The sequence below is a fragment of the Motacilla alba genome, chromosome 13 (genome assembly GCF_015832195.1).
Source record: "Motacilla alba alba isolate MOTALB_02 chromosome 13, Motacilla_alba_V1.0_pri, whole genome shotgun sequence".
Taxonomy (NCBI): Eukaryota; Metazoa; Chordata; class Aves; order Passeriformes; family Motacillidae; genus Motacilla; species Motacilla alba.
In genome coordinates, this window is record NC_052028.1 from 16,919,494 (window position 1) to 16,943,884 (window position 24,391).

At 55.0% G+C, this 24,391-nt stretch overlaps 1 protein-coding gene across 6 annotated transcripts in view; it reads left to right on the forward strand.

Annotated features, from left to right (window-relative positions):
* Positions 1–9,361: 9,361 nt before the first annotated feature.
* HTR4 (5-hydroxytryptamine receptor 4) overlaps positions 9,362–24,391 on the forward strand; it is a 68,854-nt gene continuing 53,824 nt past the window's right edge. For 5 of the 6 annotated variants that reach the window (XM_038150190.1, XM_038150189.1, XM_038150192.1 and 2 more), the window contains exon 1: positions 9,362–9,720. The gene's annotated coding sequence lies outside the window, so the exon portion shown is untranslated. Of the gene's footprint in view, positions 9,721–22,969; positions 23,025–24,391 lie in introns of those variants that run through there. The other variant, XM_038150188.1, reaches the window with a different exon arrangement.

The following is a 24,391-nucleotide window of genomic DNA, read 5'->3' on the forward strand; positions in this document are numbered from 1 at the left end:
GGCAGAGGAGGGAAAGGTTTGGGGAGGGTGAGCTCGGGATGGGGCAGAGGAGGGAAGGGTTTGGGGAGGGTGAGCTGGGGATGGGGCAGAGGAGGGAAGGGTTTGGGGAGGGCCGGGCTCGGGATGGGGCAGAGGAGGGAAGGGTTTGGGGCGGGCTGGGCTCGGGATGGGGCAGAGGAGGGAAGGGTTTGGGGAGGGTGAGCTCGGGATGGGGCAGAGGAGGGAAGGGTTTGGGGAAGGTGAGCTGGGGATGGGGCAGAGGAGGGAAAGGTTTGGGGAGGGTGAGCTCGGGATGGGGCAGAGGAGGGAAGGGTTTGGGGAGGGCTGGGCTGGGGATGGGGCAGAGGAGGGAAGGGTTTGGGGCGGGCCGGGCTCGGGACGCGCCCCGAGGTGGGGTGGGGGGGCCGGAGCTGCGCCTGCCCCGCGTGGCCGCTGGAGGGCGCGGGTGAGCCGCGAGCGGGGCCGGGACCTGCCGGGAATTGGGGAAGGGACCCCAAAAACTCATCCCGACCCCAAAAACTCATCCCGACCCACCCCTGCTGTGACAGGCACCCCAAAGACTCATCCCGACCCACCCCTGCTGTGACAGGCACCCCAAAGACTCATCCCGACCCCAAAGGCTCATCCCGACCCATCCGCTCATCCCGACCCACCTCTGCTGTGACAGGGACCCCAAGAGCTCATCCCAACCCCAAAGACTCATCCAGACCCATCCGCTCATCCCGACTCACCCCTGCTGTGACAGGGACCCCAAAAGCTCATCCTGACCCATCCACTCATCCCGACACATCCCTGCTGTGACAGGGACCCCAAAACTCATCCCAACCCATCCCCTGCCAGGGCAGGGACTGTGAGCATCATCCCATTCCCACCCCTAAAAGAAATCCTGCTGGGGGAGCTGTGCCTTGGAAGCTCAGGGATGGGAGACTGCTGTAAATAAAGTGTGTGGGAAAGGAATCCTGTGGCTGTGCTCAGGAAAATGCCTTTTTGTGCTTAAAAATTGATTTTAAATGGATTTTAAAATTATTTGAAATGGTGTGCCTGGCTGCTTGCAGTCCTTGGGGCAAGGCTGTGCCAGGGGGGCTGAAGTGACCAAGGATCTCCTTGCAGGGAGGGATGGATGTTTGTGCTCCAGGTGTGGGTGGGATGCAGCTCCCAGGAGCTCTTTCCAAGGATCCTCCCAGGCCATCCCAGAGTGAGGAAACTCCCCAGGGAGTCACCTCAGCCCCAGAACAAAGAGGAAAGGGGCACTTCGGGGTGGGGGAGTAAAGCAAGGCTGTAAAAACCTCCTGTTACCTGACCCCCCTTCCCCTTTTGAACAGCATTGCCGTCATCTCCTTTACAAGACTGTTTATGGAGAAAATTAAACGGTTTTAGTTAGGCTTCAGAGGTATTTATGGTCTCAGTGGGGTCATAAAGGCCCGGCAGGAAATAAAGGCAGTGCTGGCAATGCCTTGGCACAGCCTGGTGCAATCCGGAGCAGAGCTCCTGCCCTGGGACACAGATCTTCACTGGGACCGTGCCACAGCGACCCCAGCACTGCTCAGGGGTGGTGACCTCCTCCCCTGCCCTCTCCAGCCCTGGCACCTTGCTGGCAGCCCTTGCCCTGCCTGCTCGCCCAGCTGAGCCACCCCGCCAGCTGCAGCACCCCCTCGCAGCCCCGGGAGCCAGCCCTCGTGTCCCCACCCCGCCCGGGCACTCAGAATTGCTGGGTTTTATCACTTTCTGCGAGAGGCCCAGGGCTGGCAGTGTGACAGCCCCAGGGGAGTTTGTAACTGAGCTCTGGAAGGTCAGTTGGGGTGGTTTCCATCCCTTGGGGTCCTGCAGGAGGCACGGGAGGGCAGCAAGGGGCAGCTCCTGCTGGTGGAGGGGCTCCTGCTGAGGACAGCACCCCAAATCCCAATGTTCCAACTGGGGACTGGCCCCAGGACCTGCCACTGTCCCAGAGCCAAAGGCTGCAGCCCAGGGTCCCTCCAGGAGCTTCCCCAGGGGCTGAGGAAAGGCCAGGCACCTGAAAGCAAATGTTATCCCCCCTGGCAGGCAGCTCCCTTCTCCTGCTGCTGCTGCCTCTGCCCCCTGCCTGCCCGGGCTCTATAAATACTCCAGCAGCGGCATGAAGAGAGGATTTGCTGCTGAGGCTTTGTCAGCCACAGTGGGAGCTGACTGTGCAACTGGTAATTATGGCTCAGCAGCAGCTGGACAGGTTTAAATCCCTTTGATGCTTTGAAATGTTCCCTCTGGGGAACTTTGAGGAGTAAAGGTTGCGGCTGGTGCTGATTGCTTCCCCTCTGGAGAGTGTTGGAGACGCTGATTGCTGCACCAAGGGCTGCTCTCCTCTCTCCCGTGCCTGTTCCTGGAAAAACAGCCCCTGGAATGGCAAGAAGGTGCTTCTGCAGCTCTCTAACTGCTCCGAAGCAATTAATGTGCTGCCAGCACGTGCTTATCTACCCATGTGCAGCAGAAAAACCGAGCTGGAGAGAGCGAGCAGGGGGCTGCAGGTGATGGCACTGGCTCTCCTGGGATCAGAGCCAAGCCTGGGGACAGTCAGTGCACACCTGGAGGTGCCCGGGGACAGAGGAGCCAGCCGAGAGTGGCCGGGGAGAGGGACAGAAGAGAGGAAGGACAGGATGAGATGATCTGAGGAGGAAAATGACTCTGGGTAGAATTCTTGCAGTGCCCAGGATCCTGCAGGCAGCAGGGGCTGAGGTCCCTGGGATCTCCCACGGAACAGGAGGCTGCCCAGGGCTGGGAAATCTCCCGTAACTGCTGCTGTGCCCCTGAGCTGGCTCTGCCCTTCGCCCCTTTTCCATCCTGGCTGCAGAGGAGCTGCATGGAGCCTGTTTGTCCCACTTTGTGTCACTTTTCTGCCCTTCAGTCAGGGAGAGGAGGCAGATCAAGCCCCCCTGTTCCCTTTAGTGACAAATCCTGCTGTCCCCTGTCACTGCCAGTACCTGAGAGCCCCTCCTGCCTGCTAATGCTCCCTGTTCCAAGGCTGAGCTCTGTGCCTGTGGCCACTGCCAGACTCATCCCTGAGGCTGGAGAAACCCTCCAGGACTGTGCCCAGAGCCCCGAGTGCCACCTCCAGCCCTTCCCTGGGCACTCCAGGGATGGGCATCCAAACCCCCCTGGGCAGTTCCAGGGCCTGAGCCCCCTTTCCATGGGGGAATTCCTGCTGCCTGAGGAAAAGGGGAGCAGGACTATTGTACTTGTGGGGTGCCCCGTGGCAGGGAGGAATGAAGAATCTGACTCCATGTACTTAGAAGGCTGATTTATTATTTTATGATCTATGTTATATTAAAGAATACTGTATAAACTATACTAAAGAATACAGAAAGGATACTCACAGAAGGCTAAAAGATAATAATGAAACTCCCGACTCTTTCCAGAGCCCTGACACAGCTTGACCTTGATTGGCCAAAGAGTGAAAACAATTCCCATGAAACCAATGAACCAAGCAGCTGTGGGTAAACAATCTCCAAACACATTCCACAGCAGCAAAACACAGGAGAAGCAAATGAGACAATTGTTGTTTTCCTTTTTCACTGAGGCTTCTCAGTTTCTTAGGAGAAAAATCCTGGGCAAAGGCAGTCCCAGAAAATACAACAGGCCACCACCAAGTAGGGGCGGTGGCCTGTTGTATTTTCTGGGACCCCCATGGCAGGGAGGAATGAAGAATCTGACTCCGTGTTCCCAAAAGGCTGATTTATTATTTTATGATCTATATTATATTAAAGAATACTGTATAAACTATACTAAAGAATACAGAAAGGATACTCACAGAAGGCTAAAAGATAATAATGAAACTCCTGACTCTTTCCAGAGCCCTGACACAGCTTGACCTTGATTGGCAAATAAGTCAAAACAATTCCCATGAAACCAATGAACCAAGCACCTGTTGGTTCCCTTCAAGGCTTTGTGCATGTTGCCATGAATTTTGCCCAAACCAGGGTGGAAAGTGCAGAAAGGAGATGTGAAAATGGCTGAAGGTTAAAGGTGGCACAAGAGGTGAGTTAAATTCGGGTGGGGAACTCCTGGTGTTTGTTTCCTGGAAGGGCAAATTCTGAATTGTCTTCCGCATTTATTGGAGCCAGGCCTGGTTGGGTAAATCCCAGCTGTGCCTTTGAGCCCCAGCCAGAGAGGGGAAAAGCCCTGTGTCTGTCTTACCAAAGCCTGGCCTAAACCCGTGGGTAGCACAGCTCAGGGCTGGGCAGCTCTGGCTTAGCTCCTGGGCTGCAGATCCCTGGATGCCAGCCTGGAAACACGAGAGGAACGTGAGGAAAACCCATCCTGGGGAGGGGAGCCCTGGCAGGAGCTGAGCTCAGGACTCACTGCCCTGGGCACAGGTTGGTTTTACCTCTGGGGGTTGGCAGGAAGGGTTTACAAACCACTCTTCTCATCTCTTTGAACAGCTCTGAATAAAGAATTCTCCTTCTTTTTCCTTTTCTTTTCGATAGGCAATTAATAATCAGAAATGATGTTGCCTCACCCAGCAGGTAGAGGATTTGGGAAATGGGGTTTTTTGCATCTCATGGCAGCCCCAAAGAGCACAGCCACTGCTCGCAGAGCTGCAGCAGCCCAGGGAGCTCGGAGCACAAAGGCACAGCAGCAGCCTGAGCCTTCCAGGGGGACCAAAGGGTCCCAAAGGCCAGGGGTGGGCAGGGGGAAATCTCTCTGCAGGTTTGCTTTGGTTGGTGCTCAATCCGAGTGGAATCGGCTACGTGCTGCCATGGAAACAGCAGCAGGGTTTGCAGCCATCTCCAGGGAGCAATCCCTGGGGAAAATCACCCCAAACTGTCCCCGTGGTGCTGGGGGGCCAGGGAGCCACGCTCGGACAGGGCAGGAACTTGTCACACGCAGTGAGGGGACACAGGAACACCCCACAAACACCACACATACACAGGAGCACCCTACACACAGGAGCACCCCACACAGGAACACCCCACACAGAGAAACACACCCCCCACAAACAGAAACACCCCACAAACAGAAACACCCCACACAGAAACACCCCACAAACAGAAACACCCCACACAGAAACACCCCACACACAGAAACGCCCCACACACAGAAACGCCCCACACAGAAACACCACACACATAGGAACACCACACAAACACCCCACACACAGGAACACCCCACACACACACAGAAACACCCCACACAGAAACACCCCACACACAGGAACACCCCACACAGAAACACCACACACACAGGAACACCCCACACACACACAGAAACACCCCACACAGAAACACCCCACACACAGGAACACCACACACACAGGAACACCCCACACAGAAACACCACACACACAGGAACACCCCACACACAGGAACACCCCACACACAGAAACGCCCCACACAGGAACACCCCACACAGAAACACCACACAAACACCCCACGCACACAGAAACACCCCACACAGGAGCACCCTACACACAGGAGCACCCTACACAGAAACACCCCACACAGAGAAACACACCCCCCACAAACAGAAACGCCCCACACAGGAACACCCCACACAGGAAAACCCCACACAGGAAAACTCCACACACACACAGAAACACCCTATACAGGAACACCGCACATGCAGAAACACCCCACACACAGGAACACCCCACACACAGAAACAAACACCCCACACACAGAAACAAACACCCCACACAGAAACAAACACCCCACATGCAGAAAAACACCCCACACAGGAACACCCCACACACAGAAACAAACACCCCACATGCAGAAAAACACCCCACACAGGAACACCCCACACACAGAAACACCCCCCACACAGAAACACCCCACAACCACCCCCCACAGAACTGGGGAGGTCCTGTCTGGCCCAGCAAAGAGCAGAAAAATTACTTGGATTTAATCTACTTTGTGTCCAGAAATATTCCATTAAAAGGGGGGAAAATAAATTGGGGGGGGGGGACTCGTGGGCATCCTGAGAGCAGAAAAAGAGGTAAAATGAATCCTATCAATAATCCATGATGAATGATTCACTCGGCTCCCTTATTCACAGCCCCATCAGTTATCTGCTTCACAGGGAATTACTCTCACATGGAATTACACACAGCCTCATCTGCATGGAAATGAGGCAGCCCAGGAGGGCTCCACATCCCAGAATCCATCCCTGTGCTTGGCAGGGAAGGGAAGGAGCCCTGCAGGGCAGAAGGACAAACACCCAACCAGCCCTCAGCCAGGGGGGGATGGCAGGAGATGGATTTCTGCTTCCCTTTTCTTTTTCTTCCAAAACTTCCTTGCTGGAGCAGTGCAAATTGTTCATGAGAAACAGGATTGTAGGAAAAAAAAAACCCAGTTAAAACCATGGAAAGTTCTGTCACACTTGTGTGGCCTACAGAGAGAGAGCGAGAGGCCCAGGACTCAGAGGGCTCTCCCAGGAGTCTCATCCTCACATTTCTGAGGCATTGTTCAGCAGTTTCCAGCCCACAGATTGTGAATGTGGAGTTTGCCTCCAGCCCTGACTCTCCAGATGGTGCTGACACGGTTGCCCCTTGCTTTGGCTCCACCTTTGGTCCTGAGGTAACAAATTTCCCCAAGGGTCGCTCTGAGAGGGTTTTTCAATGCCTGCAGAATTCTGTAGGCATTGAAAATTCAACGATGTGCGATGAACAGTGATAGTTACACTGGTAAACATGACCCAAAGGTTCTGCTTTAAAGCTAAAAGTCAGCCCTGCCTTAAAGTGGGATTCAGGTTTGTGTCTGCTGGTGGAGCTGGAAATGCCCTGCGGGGAGCGGCCAGAGCGCTCCGCGGGCAGGGAGAGCTCCTGCCACAGGTGGCAGAGTTGGATTGTTTAAAAACCTGCCCGTTTGGGGATCACCAGGCTGACCTTCTCCTTCCTGAGCATTTCAGTTTTGAGCTGGTCCCCACCTCGGCTTGGCTGAGCACTTGCAGCAGGAGTCGGGAGAGAGGATTCCTGGCAATCCCCAGAGTTCTGGGTGTGAACGATGTGAGGAGAGGAGGTGGTGACAACAGAGAGACAAAATCCCGTGTAAGGACAAGCATCAACCCAGCCGATGCTGTAAATCAGCTGCAGAGCAGAATTCTTCTCCTGCCTTCCCTCTGATGTCCCTCAGAAAATCCAGCCCTGGGAAATCCCAGGAATTCAGCTGCTGCATCCCGACTTTCCAGCCTAGCTCTGGGTACCAATTGCTGCTGCATCCCAGGATCAGTGGGGGATTCTCTGAGAGGGAGGGGGAAAGCTTGCATTTCAAAAGGAACAGAAGGAAAGTTCCTCCCCGGGGGAGTGGGAGGCTGCGTGATCCAGCAGCGGGTAAAACCCTCAGAAAATCGATGTATTCCAGCTCCCTTTTGGATCAAATCCCTCCCACGTGGGCAAAGGAGAGCGCGGCTGTGCAGGGGGAGCTCGCCCAGAGCTGCTCTCTCCGTTTTGCTGGGCTCCTGTCCCTCTCTGCTCCTGGAGGGGCAGCAGGGGAGGGTCCGGGGCAGGGATGGAGCTGCACCTGCAGCAGCAGCAGCGGATTCCTCTGCGGAGTGGCTGTGATTCAGTCCCGATGAATCACTCAGCCGCTCTCCTTCTCAACCAGAGCTTGGGATTCATCATTGTTAGAGCAGGAGGAAAAGGAGGAGGGGAGGAAAAACAGGAAAAAAAAACAACAAACCAAAACCAACCAACTCCAGTGCTTCATCTCCCTCTCTAATGCTTTCCAATTTTCCTGTTTAAAAATTTAATTCCATTTTTTTTAGGCATCCCATTCAGGTGGAATAAACTTCTGCCAGTCCTGGAGAGGAAGCTGCGTTGGGAGGAGGTGGGATGGACCACGGGCACAGCTGGGGACAGCACTGGGGTCAGCACGGCCCGGGTTCAGAGCAGCCAGGCCTGGAAGGGGCTTGGGCTCTGCCTTCTCCAGGCACCAAATCCCTCCCCCTGAGCAGCTTTAACCCTGCCCAGAGCACTGCTGGCCCTCAGCCCACCCAAGCATCAAAGGAGAGCACAGAAACCCAGCTCTCCCCCTCCTGCAAACCCGGGGTGGGCTTGGCTCAGGGCTCCACGCTCTGATTCTTCCCTTTTGTGCCATTTTTTCCCTTTAGGAGGAGCTGATGGAGAGCCTGGCTGGGTACACCTTGGAAGGCAGGTGAGGAGCTGCTCTGAGCACTCAGATCTTGCCAGGAAGGGCTACAATTGTTTGCTCCACGAAGAATTTATATATAAATTCAGCTTTAAAGCTGGAGGCTACACTAGTGAGTAGCTGCCACTAGTGTGTACTATTAGTAAATGCTAATAATGACCAGAAAACTCACATCAGTACCATGGAGAGGAAAATGCAGGCAAACCAAAATTGTTTCAGGAACTCTTTAACAGCTCCACCCAGACCAGCTTCATTCACTTTGGTTTTGGTCCTTTGAGTCTGAGAAAATCCACTCGTTGACAAAGTGTTTCTTCATGGGTTGGATGTGGTTTACTTTTGTTAATGTTATTCTTTCTCTGTCTTTCAGTTTCTATAGTGATGGACAAACACATGCAGCACACCCGCCTGGGCGCTGTTTGCCTGCACTGCCTGAAAACACCACCAAATTTTGGAGAAATCCCTCGAAAAATCTTTGCCAAAACTTCCCAGATCTTAAAAACACGAGTCCTATCAAACAAATTGATAAGGTGTTTACTATACATTTAGTTTTTGGATGTATTTTGTCAGCAAGCAGCAGGTGTTGCACCTCTGTGGGTGCTCTGGTTTCTCCTGCACCCACACTCAGCTGGAGATGTCCCTTTTCCAGGGGCAAGGACCTCAGCTGTGGTTAAAGGGCATGGAAATGCTCCAAACCAAATTACATCTCTGACCCCGAGTGTGCTCTGGATCTCCCTGTGCATGCAGTGATCTCTGAGAAATCCCAGCCCTGCAGCTTGAAAGCTCCAAACCCCAAACTGCAGCTCCAGAAGTGAGAGCTGAAGGAGAAGGAGCTGCTCGGGTCTGGGTTTCTGCTGGGTTGATTTCAATGGGTATTTTAAAAGCTCAGCTGATGAGCTGGTTGTGGTGTCCTGCTCTGCCAAGACTGAGCTTTGTTAAGGGTGTCAGGGCCAGATTTCAGCTGCCAAAGCTCCAGTAATGTCACAGGAGCTGGACTGATGCTGCAGCTGAAAAAGCCTTGGCAGCGTGCTTGGCAATGCAAACTTTTTGTTTGTTTTGAGAAATCCATTGAAAGATCTTTGCCAAAACCCCTCAGATCTTTTAAAAAGCGGTTCCAATCGAGCAAGTTATAGTAAGACGGGCTCGCTCCACTTCCCTTCTGCACACAAGCGACCGAATTGAACCACCGATCCCTGGAGTCGCTCCGAAAGCGAGGGAGAAGCATCGGCCGCAATTCACTGCATCAGGGGAGAGCCGCCCTGCCCACAGCGCTCGCACGGCTCCCGGGGCACACGGGGCGAGCTCGGGGCCGGTCTCTCGGGGGGAACGGCCCCGGCTTTCCCCGGGCGGGGCGGGGACAGGGCCGGGCACCGCCGCTCTCCGTGCGGGGCGGGCCGGGGGCGGGCGCTGCCCGCGGAGCCTCGGGCGGGAGCGCAGCCCCGCATCCGCACCTGGGCGGCCAGGAGAGACCGCATCCGCACCTGGGCGGCCAGGAGAGACCGCATCCGCAGCCGGGCAGCGCCGGCAGCCGCCCGGCCCCATCCCGCCAGCATGAGCGGCCGCGGCGGGGGAGCCGCGCCGGGCGCCGCGGGGCTCTGCCCCGGCCATGGTGAGCAGGGGCGGCGGAGGGAGCGGCAGGACGGGGCAAACCCGCTGGCGATGGGGGCAAACCCGCTCCGGGGGCGGCTGCTCGCCGGCATCGCCCGGGGAGCGCCCCTCGGCAGCGGCGGGGGTGATGCGGGTGGGGATGCGGGTGCGGTGCCGGGCATCCCCGGGGCGCGGTGCCCGGCTATTCCCCGGGGCGCGGTGCCCGGAGTGACAGAGCACTGCCACCGGTGCGGTGCCCGGTGTCCCTCAGGTGCGGTGCCCGGTGTCCCGCAGGTGCGCGGCAGATCCCCGGGGCGCTCGGAGGGAGCGGAGGGAAGGCTGGTCGGTGCGGGGTCGCACAGGTGAAGGAGGGAAGGCTGGTCGGGGTCAGGTGAAGGGGGGAAGGCTGCCCGGTGTCAGGTGAAGGAGGGAAGGCTGGCCGGTGCCAGGTGAAGGAGGGAAGGCTGCCCGGTGTCAGGTGAAGGAGGGAAGGCTGCCCGGTGTCAGGTGAAGGAGGGAAGGCTGGCCGGTGCCAGGTGAAGGAGGGAAGGCTGCCCGGTGTGCTCTCACACAGGTGAAGGGGGGAAGGCTGCCCGGTGTGCTCTCACACAGGTGAAGGAGGGAAAGCTGCCCGGTGTGCTCTCACACAGGTGAAGGAGGGAAGGCTGCCCGGTGTGCTCTCACACAGGTGAAGGTGGCAGCGAGCAGCAGCCGCCGGCTCCGCTGGGATGAGCGGCTCCCGTGCCCAGCAGAGTGCTGGAATGGGCAGCACTGAGCTGGAGGACCGGGACTGAGGCGGGCAGAGAGCAGGAGCCCCTGGCACAGGGGATGTCACCGGGAGGGGAGGCTCGGAGGGCTCCGCACGAGTGGGAAACTTCGCTTTAGCGAGGATGAATGGCTGTCCCTGAGGAGTTCAGAGCACGGGCAGGTTGTGGCGCTTGGGGACACGGGTCAGTGTGGCCTTGGCAGTGCTGCAGGAACGCTGGACTCGAGGATCTCGGAGGGGTTTTCCAGCCTTAACAATTGTGTGGTTCTGCGGTGAAGAAGGTGTTTTCCAGGACTGGGCAGCTCTGGGATGTGCCAGTTGTGTCCCAGGGTCCAGAGTGCAAAGGCTCCGCTCTCACTGGGGCTCCCCAAGCTCTGCATCCGTTCCAAGCTCGTGTCACTGAGGTTAAAGCTTTTCATTGCTGCTGAAGCTTGCTCAGAATTACTCCAGGGTGAGGGAAGCTCGCAGGAGTCCTGCCCAAGCTCTGGTGCTTTGATTTGGGTGCTGGGAGTGCAGCCAGTTTGTGGCTCCCACCCGGGGACAGACAGAGCTGTGCCTGCGAGTGACAGAGCACTGCCACTCCCTCAAGCCCTGGGGCATCTCCCCTTGCTCCAAAACAAACTTCACCCTCGGAAACTTGATAGAAGGGTGAGTAATTAAAACATTACCCAGCTGCAAGTTTGTGCTGCTTGAGGGCAGTGAGGAAGGAGCCAAGTCCTGGTTTGCCACTTTCAGAGCCTGGAGTGTGCTTTGAGATGTGTGATGTCATTATGACTTCATTTCTTCTTAAACCCAAAAAACATCCCTTTCAGTGGGAATGTTTCTTGAAGGAGGATGACTTTTCTCTGTCCCCTGTTGCTGCAGTTGGCTGGTTTTGCTTGGCAAAGGCAGGGTGGAGCTTTTCAGGAGATGATTTGGGTTTTGTCAGTGTAGCAGAGGCTGGTGGATGGCCGGGCTGAGGTCATTCAACAGGGAAGGCATCCAGGGATGTGCAGCAGGTGTGCTATTCCTTGGGGGAAGAGCCACAGGTGTGCCAGGAAACGGGGAGCCAGGGATGGGAGCATTCCCACCAGGAATGGGGACTGCTGTGATGGGCAGGGAGCAGCAGCACCTCCTCTCCTCTGAGATCTTCCCTCGCAGCCTGACCTTGGCTCTGTCAGTGCCGTCCAATAACGCCGTTAAAAAACAAACATGAGTCAGGCCGAGTTTGCTTAAATAATGACTCCTTCTTCACCAAGGTGTGTTTGTCTCGTTTCCTCAAGCAGGCTCTGACTGGGCACAGACAGAAATAGCTGAGTTTGCCCAGGACTTTGTAAACACTGATTTAAAAGTAAGAGTGCTCTGGCTGAGGCTGTTGGCTCCTTCTAGGAAGTCTGCAAATCCTACATTCAGCTCCTCTGTGCCAACTGTGCTCCTGCAAGTGCCAGCAGTGCTTCTGCTTCTCCCCCTCCTCCTCATCTCCATCCTCTGCAGCCAGCTGGCACGCCTCGAGTTTTCCACCTTTTCCAGGTAATCCAGGAAGTCCGAGGCAGGACAAAGAGCAAGGGACGGGTGCCAGCCAGAGCAGGCTGAGCCCTTGGGGCTGGAAATACCTGGAACCTGTGGAAGGAGCTCCCCGGTGAACTCAGGGGAGATGCAGCTGGATGTGGGATGGAGGATGCAGGAGCCTGTGCCGGGAGTGGGGCTGGAGAGGAGCTGGGAATTGCCCAGCTCTCCTTTGAGGAGCTCTGTCCTGCTTTCCACCCTCCTCTGCTCCTGCAGACAGCAGCGGGGGGGCGGGGGACAAGGTGGGGACCCCAGTGTCCTCTGTGGGGACTGGCTGTGCTGGCTGCAGGAGCAGTGGGACGGGGTGGAAGGAGGGTGTGAGGGGGCAGCAGCGTGCCCCGCACACGGCGCTGTCACGCTGCACACCGTGGGATGCTCCCCGGGTGGGTGTGTGTGTGTTTGACAGCACAGCTGCTGCTGGAGGGCAAAGCAGGACAGTGGCACTCCAACGCCTGCCCAGGAGTGCCCCTGGGTGGGTTTGTTCAGAGGCAAAAGGGAAATAATCTGAGCCACTCCACTGGGGAGCCCCTCTGCCTTCAGCTGCCCGGGGATCCACCAGGACTCAGGCTGGAACAGCAGGAATTTCCCCATGGAAAGGGGGCTCAGGCCCTGGAACTGCCCAGGGAGGTTTGGATCCCCATCCCTGGAGTGTCCCAGGAAGGGCTGGAGGTGGCACTCGGGGCTCTGGGCTGGGGACAGGGTGGGGCTGGGGCACAGGCTGGACTCGGTGCTCTGGGAGGGCTTTTCCAAATGATTCTGGGATTCTGTGACTGCAGTGAATGTTGGTGTAAATCCTGAGAACCCCGTGGCTAAAATCTGGGGTGACAGTGCCAGGTTCTGGGGGTTGAAGGAAATCTCTGATGGTTGAAGGAAATCTCTCTAATTTATATCCACTCTGGGCTTCCCTGCCCATTTGCAGAGCAAGACACTGATGAGTGTCAGGGTAGAGACTGTCCCCTGCTCTGACCTTGTCATTCCTGTCCCTCATTCCTTAGGGAGTTTCTCAAAAAAAAACCCTCTTTCTAAAAAGACCAATGCACCAATTAAATGGTGCCAATGTTTCTCAAACCCGGGGGATCCCTGAGGAAGCAGAGTGTGAAGAACCCCATTGTGGTGCAGTTTATGGGAGAAGGGGGAAAGTGTTTCATGGCTTTTGCATTCAACTCCTTGCATTCTGTTCCCTGGTGCACTTTTTGTGGGACTGCCTTTATTATATTATTATTTGTTATTAGGGAGATGTTACCTCTGCCTCGGCTGGGGCAGAGGGTGGGAGAGGGATGAGCCCTTGTTCCCTCGGCTAACACCAATCCAACCCCAGGATTTGCAAAGCAGCTGACTTTAATCTGGCCTTGTGGTGTAATTCCATTAGAATTATTTTTATTAGAGCCCATAATGTGATCCAGGCCCCCCTCAGCCCCGAGGAGTGTCTGCAGAGCCGGGGCTGCAGGGAGAGCCAGCGGGGCCTGGGGAAAAGCAAATTACTCTGCAGGAACACAACTGGAGCTTGGGCAATTTGATGTGATTAGGGAAACAATTAGAGAAAATCGCTGGAGGTGCAGGGCCCCGAGGAGATGCTGCTGGGGAGGCAGCTGCTCTGGAGAGTCACCCCTGGGCACAGCGTCCTGTCCCCAGCCTGGCACGGGGAGATGAGGGTGAAAAGCCGCTCTCAGCCCCTCTCTGCGGGTGATGTTGGTGCTTCTGCCCTGCCCTGGTGCAGCCAGGAGGGTTTGGTTATTCCCAGATGGTTTTGCAGAGCAGTGTCTGGGTTTGGCGGATGCAGCAGGGGCTGGAGCTGTTCCTGCACCAAGCTGAGCAGGGAGATCATTCTCCCGCCCTGGGTGTGCGTGTCCCCGAGCTCAGGCAGCAGTTCAGAGCCCTGCCTTCAGTGGATCTCATCCCCACCTCCCCCCCTGCCCTCCCCTGGTGCACTCGGTGGCTCCTGCCTTGGCACAGCTCGCCCTCAGCAGCTCCACGGAGTTCCTTGTGGAGACCCTTCCCCAACTTCTCCAAAGGTTCTCACCTCCACAGCTTTGTCTGGAATCAGGGAGCTCTGCCCGGAGCCAGCACCTCTGGAAATGAGCTGTGAGATGCCACCCCAGGCTGGGGACACAGCCCCGGCGCAGGCTGGTGACACGGGGCAGCAGGGCCAGGGCTGTGTCCCAGCCCAGCAGCACCCCCTGAGCCATCTGCAGGGCTCTCTGTTGGCTTGGGCTGTCCCCTGATGGGCGAGGTGGCACAGACAGCCCTGTCCCCAGGCCCTGTGGGACAGGGAATGCCAGCAGTGACAGGTGAGGCACAGGACAGGGAATGCCAGGCAGTGACAGGTGAGGCACAGGACAGGTCCCATGGGGACAGAGAATGCCAGCAGTGACAGGTGAGGCACAGGACAGGGAATGCCAGCAGTCCCAGGTGAGGCACAGGACAGGTCCCATGGGGACAGGGAATGCCAGGCAGTCCCAGGTGAGGCACAGGACAGGTCCCATGGGGACAGGGGATGCCAGGCAGTCCCAGGTGAGGCACAGGACAGGTCCCAAGGGACAGGGGATGCCGGGCAGTCCCAGGCAGCTCTGCCCAGCCCAGCAGCTGCCCTGTTCATCCCCCCAGCAGGAGCCCAGGCACTGCTCCCTCCCAGGCCCTTTGTCCTCCCAAGGATCCCCCAAACCACGACCTCCTCTCTTCTCTGTGCCTGCGGTGTCTGGCTGTGCCCACACCTGCCTGAGGCTCCCACCTTTGTGCTTGGGAGTCCCCAAAAGCCCTCGGATTCCACATTATCCCTGCCAGCAGCTGAGGTGCTCTCAGAGCACCCGTGGGAAGCTCACAGCCCCTTCCCCGGGTGCAGGAGGGTTAATGTGGCCTCACGAATCCCCTGTTTTGTGGTGTACCAGGGCTGCTGTGCCATCAGGAAGGTCACAACCAAACCTTTCCCAGAGGTCTCCCCGAGAGGACTCGAAGGAAGCAGCTGAAGCTCAGGATCCAGCAGAGGAGCTGTTCCCTGCTCATCACCCCAGAAGTTGTTCTGAGGTGTCCTGGCTCTCCTGGGGCTCCTCAGCTCAACCAGAGGGCGCTGGGCTGGGCCCTGGTGGTGAAATGATTGCTGAGGCGAGAGCCAGGCTGGTTCCACACGGACCAGAAAAGCTTGAGGAGGATGTTTGGGGTGCTCTGGCTCTTTATGGCTGCTTTGACATCCCTGAAGCCAAGGTTGCCCCCATTAAAGCCCCTCTCAGAGCTCTGTCTGACAGAACTCAAGGCTGCAGCTGATTTTAGATGAGCCAAGGCAGTGGAATGTGTTTTTTCTTCATGGGCCCTCCATGGGATTGTTACAAAAACATGTTTTCCCTGACAGGAAAAACTGCCAAGCAGAATTTTTATCATTCAGCAGAGAAGGGAAAAGGGAAATAAAACAGAAACCCGAAGCCAGTCAACACTGTCCCCAGAAAAATAAGGGAAAGTTGCAGCAATGAATATAAATTAGGAATTAGAACATGTAGGTGTCTGATAAGGGAGGCTGAAGGAATCTGTGAAATAGTAATGAGCAGGGGGGTCAAGGATGAAGGGAAAGCATCTTCCCAGAGCAGTAAGAAGCACCGGAATGTTGTGTTCAGGAACTGCTGGGTTCAAATGGTACAGTCAGAACGGGGAAGGCAGAGTTACACTGAACCCTGCAATAAACACACTCTGCTGAGCTATCACCGAACTCCAGGTGAGAGACAGCGCTGGCCAGGCAGTCAGGGGGCAGAAATGGGAATGTGACAGTGGAACAGGCCCTGTGGCAGAGGCAAGCAGCACTCAAGAGCCTGGGCTGCTGTGCAAAATGAAGGGAATGAAGTTCCCTTTCCCTCCTGCTGTGCAAAATGAAGGGAATGAAGTTCCCTTTCCCTCCTGCTGTGGAAAATGAAGTTCCCTTTCCCTCCTCCTCCTCCTTGCCTTCATCCCCTCGCTGTCCTTGGCTTCCAGGCTGTGCTGCACACAGAGCCCCTGTCACAGCACAGGACACTGAGCTCTGCAGCTTGCAGGATCTCCCAGAGGGAGCCAGCCTGAGTAACCCAGCCTGCTCCGAAAGCCAGGGGCAGCAGGGAAGTGCAGAGCAAGCAGCTCCTTGCTGGCCTGAGTTTAGGAGCCTCCCTGGTCAGCAGAAAATCACGGAGCTGATAAAAACTAATTGCAAAGATGCCTTTTATGAGTGCCTCGTTTTCCGCGGGCTCTGCTTGGCTGAGCTGTTTTATTGATCAGAGCCCTTCTATTGCAGCTCAGGGAGGAAAACAAGCAGCCCTTCTGCACTTGTGTTTGCTTTTAATAAAATACAGCAAGCAGAACTTGCCGAGGGATGATTAAAACGCAAGCAGGGAATTGGGAGCTGGAGGAAGGAGGGATTTCCTTCCGTTCAGCTCAGGACTTCCCTGCTCCACGGAAGAGCCATTTACCCTGTAAATGCTAAAAGGGAGGGGAAATCTGGGTTGTTCACCTGTGGGGGACAGTCTGGGGTGAAATTTGTGCCCACAGGGCAATGTGAGCACAAATATCTGCAAGATGGGAAATGGTGAGCTCAGAGAAGACGAGCTTGGAGCAGGGGAAGGGTTTCCAGCAGCCAGGAGTTCCTGCTGCATGGAATTCTGGCAGTGAGGAAGGGCTGTGAGCACAGCCCCTGTTTGTTATTAGCAATAATGCCGGTGGTGGCAGCAGATGAATTCTGGATTAACGTTTCCCTCTGGCTCATCCCTGTTTGTTTGCATCCCAAGGGCTCCCTGCCCTCCCCTCCTGGCACCCTCCCTGACAGAGGAGCTGAGGGCTCTTCTGGCTCTGCAGGGCTTCCCAGGCAATCCCTTTCTTTTCCACCTCCCTCCTTTTAGCAAGCATCCCTCACTGCTCTCTGGGTGCCCAGACATTTATTGTTCCAGCTTCTGTTTGTTTATTTACAAACAAACACAAACAAAAAAAAGAATCAGCAGCGAGAGCCCAGACCAAGGATCCAAAAATAGGCAACCCAGGGGAGACTGGAAGCTGCAATCCTGGCTCATGGAAACATTTTTAGGTGATGAGCACTCGACAAAACCCAGCTAAAAGGAGCACCCTGGAGGCAGGTGGCTGCGGGGTGGCCCCTGCAGCAGCACCCACTGCCCTGCAAACCTGCAGGAGGTCGCTGTGGCATGGAGCTGCTGAGATTTGGGGACAAGTTTGCCTCCCCCAGGTGCAGGTGTGCCACGTCAGGAGCTGGAATTTGCTTCCTCTCAGCCTTGGCTGGGGCCAGCCTGATCCCACGGCTGCAGAGAAAGCAGGAAGGTGGGTCAGAGCAGAACCCCATCTCCCTCCTGAGGCTTTCTCTGGGGGTCTGGTGGAAGGATCTTCCCAAGGAAATCCATGGAGCTGCTGAGGATGAGCTGTGCCAAGGCAGGAGCCGCCGAGTGCACCAGGAGAGGATGGAAAAGGCCAAGAGGACTGGGAAAAGCGGAGAGAATTGGGATTGTTCAGCCTGGAGAAGAAGCTGTTCCCTGGAACGGGGTGCCCAGAGCAGCTGGGGCTGCCCCAAGGCCAGGCTGGACAGGGCTGGGAGCAGCCTGGGGCAGTGGAGGTGTCCCTGCCATGGCAGGGGTGGCACTGGATGGGATTCAGGTCCCTCCCGACCCAAACCATGCTGTGATTCCATGATCAGTTAGGAAGCTGCTGCATGGAAAAGGACCTGGAAGTACACACAGGGAATCACAAAGCCCTCAGCTAATGCTGGAAAGGGCAAACCCCGCAGCAGTGCTCATCCAGAGGGTGGGATGTGGAAAGCAGGGAGGGAATCCTTCCCCCCAGGGCTTTGGGAAAGGCACAGGAGGGATCCGGGAGCCCTCAGGAATGAGCAGAGCTGGGGCAGGGGGCTCTGGGGCAGTGCCAGCACAGGCAGGGCTGTCCGTGGGGCTGCTGGGCAGTGTCTGCAGCAAGAGGAACAAACACAGTCTGTGGAGGGCAGGAAAAGAAGCCACAGCAATAAAACGCAGCAAGGAAGATTTAGGAGATAGCCCGGAAAAATCCCTGCATGTGCTTCCCCTGGGAGCCTGCACAACGAGAATGTGGAACCTCCATCTCCAAATGTCAGGGTAAAGTATTGCTGGGTCTGCTGGAACTGCTCCTCAGGGTCTCTTCCAGGCCTTTTCCTCCATCTGATTCCTGTCTCCACGGCCTCAGAATCTGCTTTACAGCCTGGGGAAGAAAAAACCACACAGCTGAAACAACTGCATGACAGATTTTCTTGGGAGTGAGTTGGTTTTTTAGGTGACAAATGGGAACTTCCTGTTGGAAAAGTCTGATTGCAGAGGAATGTGATTTTCTGTGAAGAAGCCAAGATCACAAAGACAAGCTGTTTGCTGGATCTGCTGACTTGATGCTGCCCTGAGCTTTTATTGCATCTGCAAAGTTGGTGCTGACAAAAGATTTTGGTGCCGTTTTCTCTTCGGATGTTCTTCCTCCAGATCAAAAGCCTGATTAAACATAATAAACCAAAGGTGCAGATAACAGGGCAGGAGATTGTGTCAGCCCAGGGTTTCCTGCTTCCCTGTTCTGAGCCCTTCTTGCTGGCTGCCCTGGCTGCTTTGAAAGGTGTGACGTTAGCAGAGGCTCTCCTTCCCCCTTCCTGAGTGCACCAGGATGAATATCCAAGGGTTTCCAGGTTTCCCAGCAGCTTCCCCCACCCTGGGGTGCAGGGACAAGGCCAGGCTTGGCACGTGACAGGGTTGATCTGGAGGGAGCCAGGAATGGTGGGGAGGGACTTCTACAGGAGCCAGGAGTGCCAGGACACAGGGAATGGCTTCAGCTGGCAGAGAGTGGCTTTAGATGGGATGCAGGGAGGAAATTCCTCCCTGGCAGGGTGGGCAGGGCTGGCACAGGGTGCCCAGAGCAGCTGTGGCTGCCCCTGGATCCCTGGCAGTGCCCAAGGCCAGGCTGGATGGGTTTGGAGCAGTCTGGGACAGTGGAAGGTGTCCCTGGCATGGCAGGGGTGGAACAGATGAGTTTTGAGGTCCTTGCAGCCCAAACCATCCCATGTTTCTGTGATTTGGGCTGGTCCTTTTCACGCCAGGCCCCTCCTCACCCTGTGCTCAGCTGGCTCCAGCCCCAGGGCAGTGGCAGCCACTGGGAGAACTGGGGTTCGTGGCACTGGTGCCTCTCCTTCCTCCAAAACAAATGCCACGATAAATCCCTTTGCACTCTGTCCCCCGAGAGATGGGTGTGTTTTTTATGTCACTGAGCAGGGTTTGTGAGAGCACATCTCTATTTCTGTCACTACAGCACAAGTGCAGAGTCAGGGTTTGGGTACTCACCAGGCACCCGCTGCTCATTGTGATGTCTCCACGCTTCTCCCTCCTCCCTCACTCCCAAAGCAATGAACAGGAAATTCAGCTGCTGCCTGAATGGACACATTTCCAGCAATCTGCCTTAATTCTTTATTTACTGCAAAATGAGCAGGGCAAAAACTGCAGCATCAGTTCCTCTTCTGAGGCTGGATCTGCTCCTCCTCCCATCCCTGCCTCTCCCTGCCCTGCCCTCTCCCCATCCCAATCTCTGATGAAAAGCAGCATCTGACTGCTGCCCGTGGATTCCTGGAGGGAACAGCTTCCAGGGAATTGGTGTGACCAGAGCTGAGCTGCTCAGCAGCGCTTGGAGCTGGGTGTCCCTCCCTGCCCTGCCCTGATTTGTGCTGAGAGCTCAAACTTCACTTCTGCACCTCCCAGAGCAGGGCCTGATGGCATTTCCTGCCAGGCAGAGGGAGAATTCCGAGTCTGCTGCTGGGAACGAGGAAGGTTTGTAGCCGTGGTGAGGCAGCCAAGGGCCTGCCTGAGCCAGGGGAGCAGGGATTGATGGAGGACATGAAGGGAACCCTGTCCCACCTGGGCCTTCCTCTGCAAGCAGAGCCCTGAGCAGAGCTGCAGGGATCAAACTGTGCTGTGGGCACACACCAGACACACCAGACCCCCAGGGATCAGACACTGCTGTGGGCACACACCAGACACACCAGACCCCCAGGGATCAGACACTGCTGTGGGCACACACCAGACACACCAGACCTCCAGGGATCAAACTCTGCTGTGGGCACACATCAGCTCTCCAGGGATCAAACTCTGCCGTGGGCACACCCCAGACCCTGCCTTGCAGAGAGGGGGTCTCTGAGATGCCTCTGACATCTCTCTCTGCACGGTCCAACGAAGCCTTCACAGGTCTCAGAACACCTGGGGGGCACCTGGGGGGCACCTTGCCCCGGTCTGGGCTCACTAAGGGAGGTCTCAGAGCTGCTGAAAAGCTTCAAGGCGCCTCTGGACTAATGAAGGGCTCAGGGGTTCTCCCAGGACTTCAGCCTGCCCTCGTTCCCCTCAGGAGCAGCAGGAGGAGGAAGAGGAGGAGGAGGAGGAGAAGAAGGAGAAGGAAAAGAAGAAGGAAGAGGAGGAGGAGGAGGAGGAGGAGGAAGAAGAAAAGAAGAAGAAGGAAAAAGAGAAGGAGGAAGAAGAAGATGGGCAGGAGGAAGAGGAGGAGGAGGAGGAAGAAGAAAAGAAGAAGAAGGAAAAGGAGAAGTAAGAGGAAGAAGATGGGCAGGAGGAAGAAAAGAAGAAGAAGAAAAAAGAGAAGGAGGAAGAAGAAGATGGGCAGGAGGAAGAGGAGAAGGAGGAGGAAGAAGAAAAGAAGAAGAAGGAAAAGGAGAAGTAAGAGGAAGAAGATGGGCAGGAGGAAGAAAAGAAGGAGGAGAAGGAAAAGGAGAAGGAAGAAGAGGAGGAAAAGGAAAAGAAGGAAGAGGGAGAAGAGGGAGGAGGAAAAGGAGAAGGAGGAAGAAGAGGAGCAGGAGCAGAAGGGCTGCACCAGATAGTGCAGAGATGAGACAGGTTTGGGGAGGTCAGTTGAAATGATGCCATCACATCCGGGATTTCCAAGATTTTCAAGGTGGGATGGAGGCAGGGCAGGGTCCACAGCCCCAGTGGGACACGTGCACAGATCAAGAAACTCATGGATTCTCCATCCCAGGGAGGTGTCACCCACAAGAGGCTGCTCTGCCCCCTGCAGTGACCTTGAGGAGCGCCAGGCTGTGCCAAATCCCACAAAAACGCTTTTGTGCATCCCCTGGGATGTCAGGGAAGGTCTCAGGGGTGCAGGCAGGTTTGTTACAGAGGAACCCTGATAAATCCACATTTAACTTTCACAGCCAGCTGCAGCCAGCCTTGCCTGGCCCTTGCCAGCCTCTGCTGTAAACCTTGTGCTCTGCAGCCTTTTTTCATGGTGATTTGTCCTTCAGCACTGTTATTTTAGATTGTACTGGGTCTGGAGGAGCTTCCAGAGGCAGCTGGGGATGGTGGCGTTCTTTCAAGGCAGGCAGCTGCTCCTCTTGGGATAGAAATCAATAAATTGGCACCAGCACTCCAAAATCCCAGCTCAATAATTATTATTAATAATTATCATAATTAATTTCATTGATTCCTAAGGGATTTACAGAGAGGGTCTGGCCACGCTGAGCTGGGTCTCTTGTGCTGGTAGAAATTATATTTAATTGAAGGAAATAGAATTAATTAATAGAATTAATGCAGTGGGAGAATCAGCTCTCTAGTTAAGGTGGGTGTTTTATTCCTCAAAGGAATAATTTCTTTAAAGGTCAAGGTAGGACCCACTAACAAGTGCAGCACTGCTGGAGTCAGGGGATTTCAGGGTAAAACAAACTCAAAGCAGAAAGGTGTGTGATGATTAAAGGGTATGGAGGGATCTTAAAGGATCAAGGAGAGCAAGAATGAAAAAGAGAAATAAAAAAAATATCCCAAAATTATAAATTATTCATTGTGAGTGACTGTGAAGTGGCTTGGGAGGCTGCCAGATCATTCTGGGGACTGAGAGCCCCCCTGATTTCCTTGCCAGCCCTGGGAAAAGCATCCAGGTACAAGAAATGGCTCTCAAATGGCTTTTGCTTGAGAGCAGAATCTGTTTTCATTTCAATAGCAGTGACATTCCTTTTGTCACATCCAGGCTCTTTAGTTCCCTTCAAGGCTGCAGCTTTGGGTGGAAGGAGTCTGGCAGCCACACCTGGAACTTGTTTTCCAAAAATAACATTTACTTTTGGCTAATTTAATACTTTGCAACTTCTCAGGAGGAGTTTTTCATTTGCTTTCTGAGGGACTGTGCAAATATGAATAAAAGTCAGCTGTTTCACGAGCAGGGAAGAAAATAAAATAGAGGGAAAAAAAAAAAAAAGCTCCTTTGGCAAACACCCACATGGAAGTTTTTAAAAGCAGCCTCAAACTGCATCTGTAGGCTGCAGCTACTCCTCCAGCCCTGCGTGTCCCTGTACCCCAGAGAGGGAGTGCGAGCAGCAATTCACCATTTTAAAGGCACTTTTTGGGGTTTTTGTGAACAGCTCCACAATTTGCAGCGGTGCTGTGCTGTCCCCAGGCATCCCTGTGCTGCCGGGCGTGAGCCTGGAAACAAGGGGGGAATCCCAGAGGGAAGGTGGCAACTCCCTTCTGCAGCTCTTTTGTGGAAATCTGGCCAAGTTTGGATTTTCTGTGGCACAGTTTGGATTTTCTGTGGCACAGTTTGGATTTTCTGTGGCACAGTTTGGGGTCTCTGCAGTTGTTTGGGGCTCAGGCCCAGCTGATTTATACTCAGGGTTTGGCACAAGTACTGAGACCAGGTCAGAAAGGAGCTTCAGCAGGTGAAAGTAAAGGAATTTTGCTGAAAAATGCCCCAAAGCACCTTGAATTAAGAGGATTTCCAACCTTCCCGGCCAGCAGAAGCTCTTGCCCTGCCTCAGACCCCTGCCCCAAATAAATCCACAAAGCACAGCCTTTTATATCACATATTTTTCCCAGAAATTTCAGGTCTTTCTTAAGCTGCTTTACCTGGTTGTGACCAAACCTTTTTCTCGTTTAAAACCACAGAATTTCCAAATAAAGACCTTCACGGATGCTGCTTGTGCCCTTTCCAGCCTCACAGACCATCCCATCCATAAACCCCTGCATGCTGCAGCCTCCACAGTAATTTAGCACAGGAGGAACCCACCCCGAGTCCAGGTGAGCTCAAGAAAAAGGAATTTCTCACTCCTGAGAACAGGGGAGCTGCCTCAATACTGCCCTTTATACAGAGATTTTCAGATGTAGGTGAATTTTAGATCAGGAGCTACGAATCACAAACTCTGACAACATTCAGGTTCTTTTCTGGGCTAATTTTTGGGCCATTCATTGCGATTTTTTGGTGGCCGATGCTGCAGCTGGTTTTGTTCAGTTCCAAAGGACAAAAAAGTCCAAAATTCCTTTGTCCTGTTGAATTATCTTAGGGGCTAAATGAGGTTCCCATTGCTAATCCTTGCCACTGTAAATTCAGAACTCACTAACCACTAATGCCCAGTATTCAGCTAAAATCTGCTGTTCCCGTGGGATTTCTGATCAGTTTGTTCCCTGGAGTATTCGTGGTGGCTGCAAGTGGCAGAAAGTCAGAGACTCTTTATGGGAATAAAAAGTAGGAAATTCTCCTCACGAGCAATGTGGGAACTGCAGAATGCTTCCAGGAGGATTTTTAGAAGTTTCTTTCTGATCATTTCAGAAGGAAGTGGAGTGGGGCAGTCAGTCCTGCTGGGGTGGGAGGGTCTGGCTGAGTGAGGCTCCTCTCAGGAGGGGCTGAGGAGGAGCTGGAGCAGAGCCTGGGGAGGCTGGGATCCTCCAGGCTGAGCAGGCAAAAAGAGGCTGGGAAGTGGCAGGCAGGGACCTGCCAGAGACACTTTTTTTTCCAAGGCAGATGTGGGAGGAAGCATCTGGTGCTTGCTGGCATGGCCTCGCTGCCCCAAGCAGGGGCTCAGAGCTCCAGGCATGGGGGATCCTCAGCTCTTCCCTGTCCCACCTCAGCCCCTGTTTCCATCTTCCAGGACCCAGCTGAGCAGGAGGGTGTTGATGAAGGCCGTGGCTGTTGTTAGCTCGGCACTGTCCATCCCTCATTGCTGGAGAATCCCAAATCCCTGAGGCTGGAAAATCCCAGCTGCGCCCCATCCCCACCTTGTCCCCAGCCCTGAGTGCCACCTCCAAACCTGCCTGGGCAGCCCCTGCCAGCGTTCAACCTCCTTTTCCATGCAGAAATCCCTCCCCATGCCCAGCTGTGATGCTCTTACACCTGGTTTTACACCTGGGTAAGGTGATTTTACACCTGGGTAAGGGGATTTTACACCTGGGTAAGGGGATTTTACACCTGGGTGAGGTGATTTTACACCTGGGTGAGGTGATTTTTACACCTGGGTAAGGTGATTTTACACCTGGGTGAGGGGATTTTACACCTGGGTATGGGGATTTTACACCTGGGTAAGGTGATTTTTACACCTGGGTGAGGTGATTTTACACCTGGATAAGGTGATTTTTACACCTGGGTAAGGTGATTTTTACACCTGGGTAAG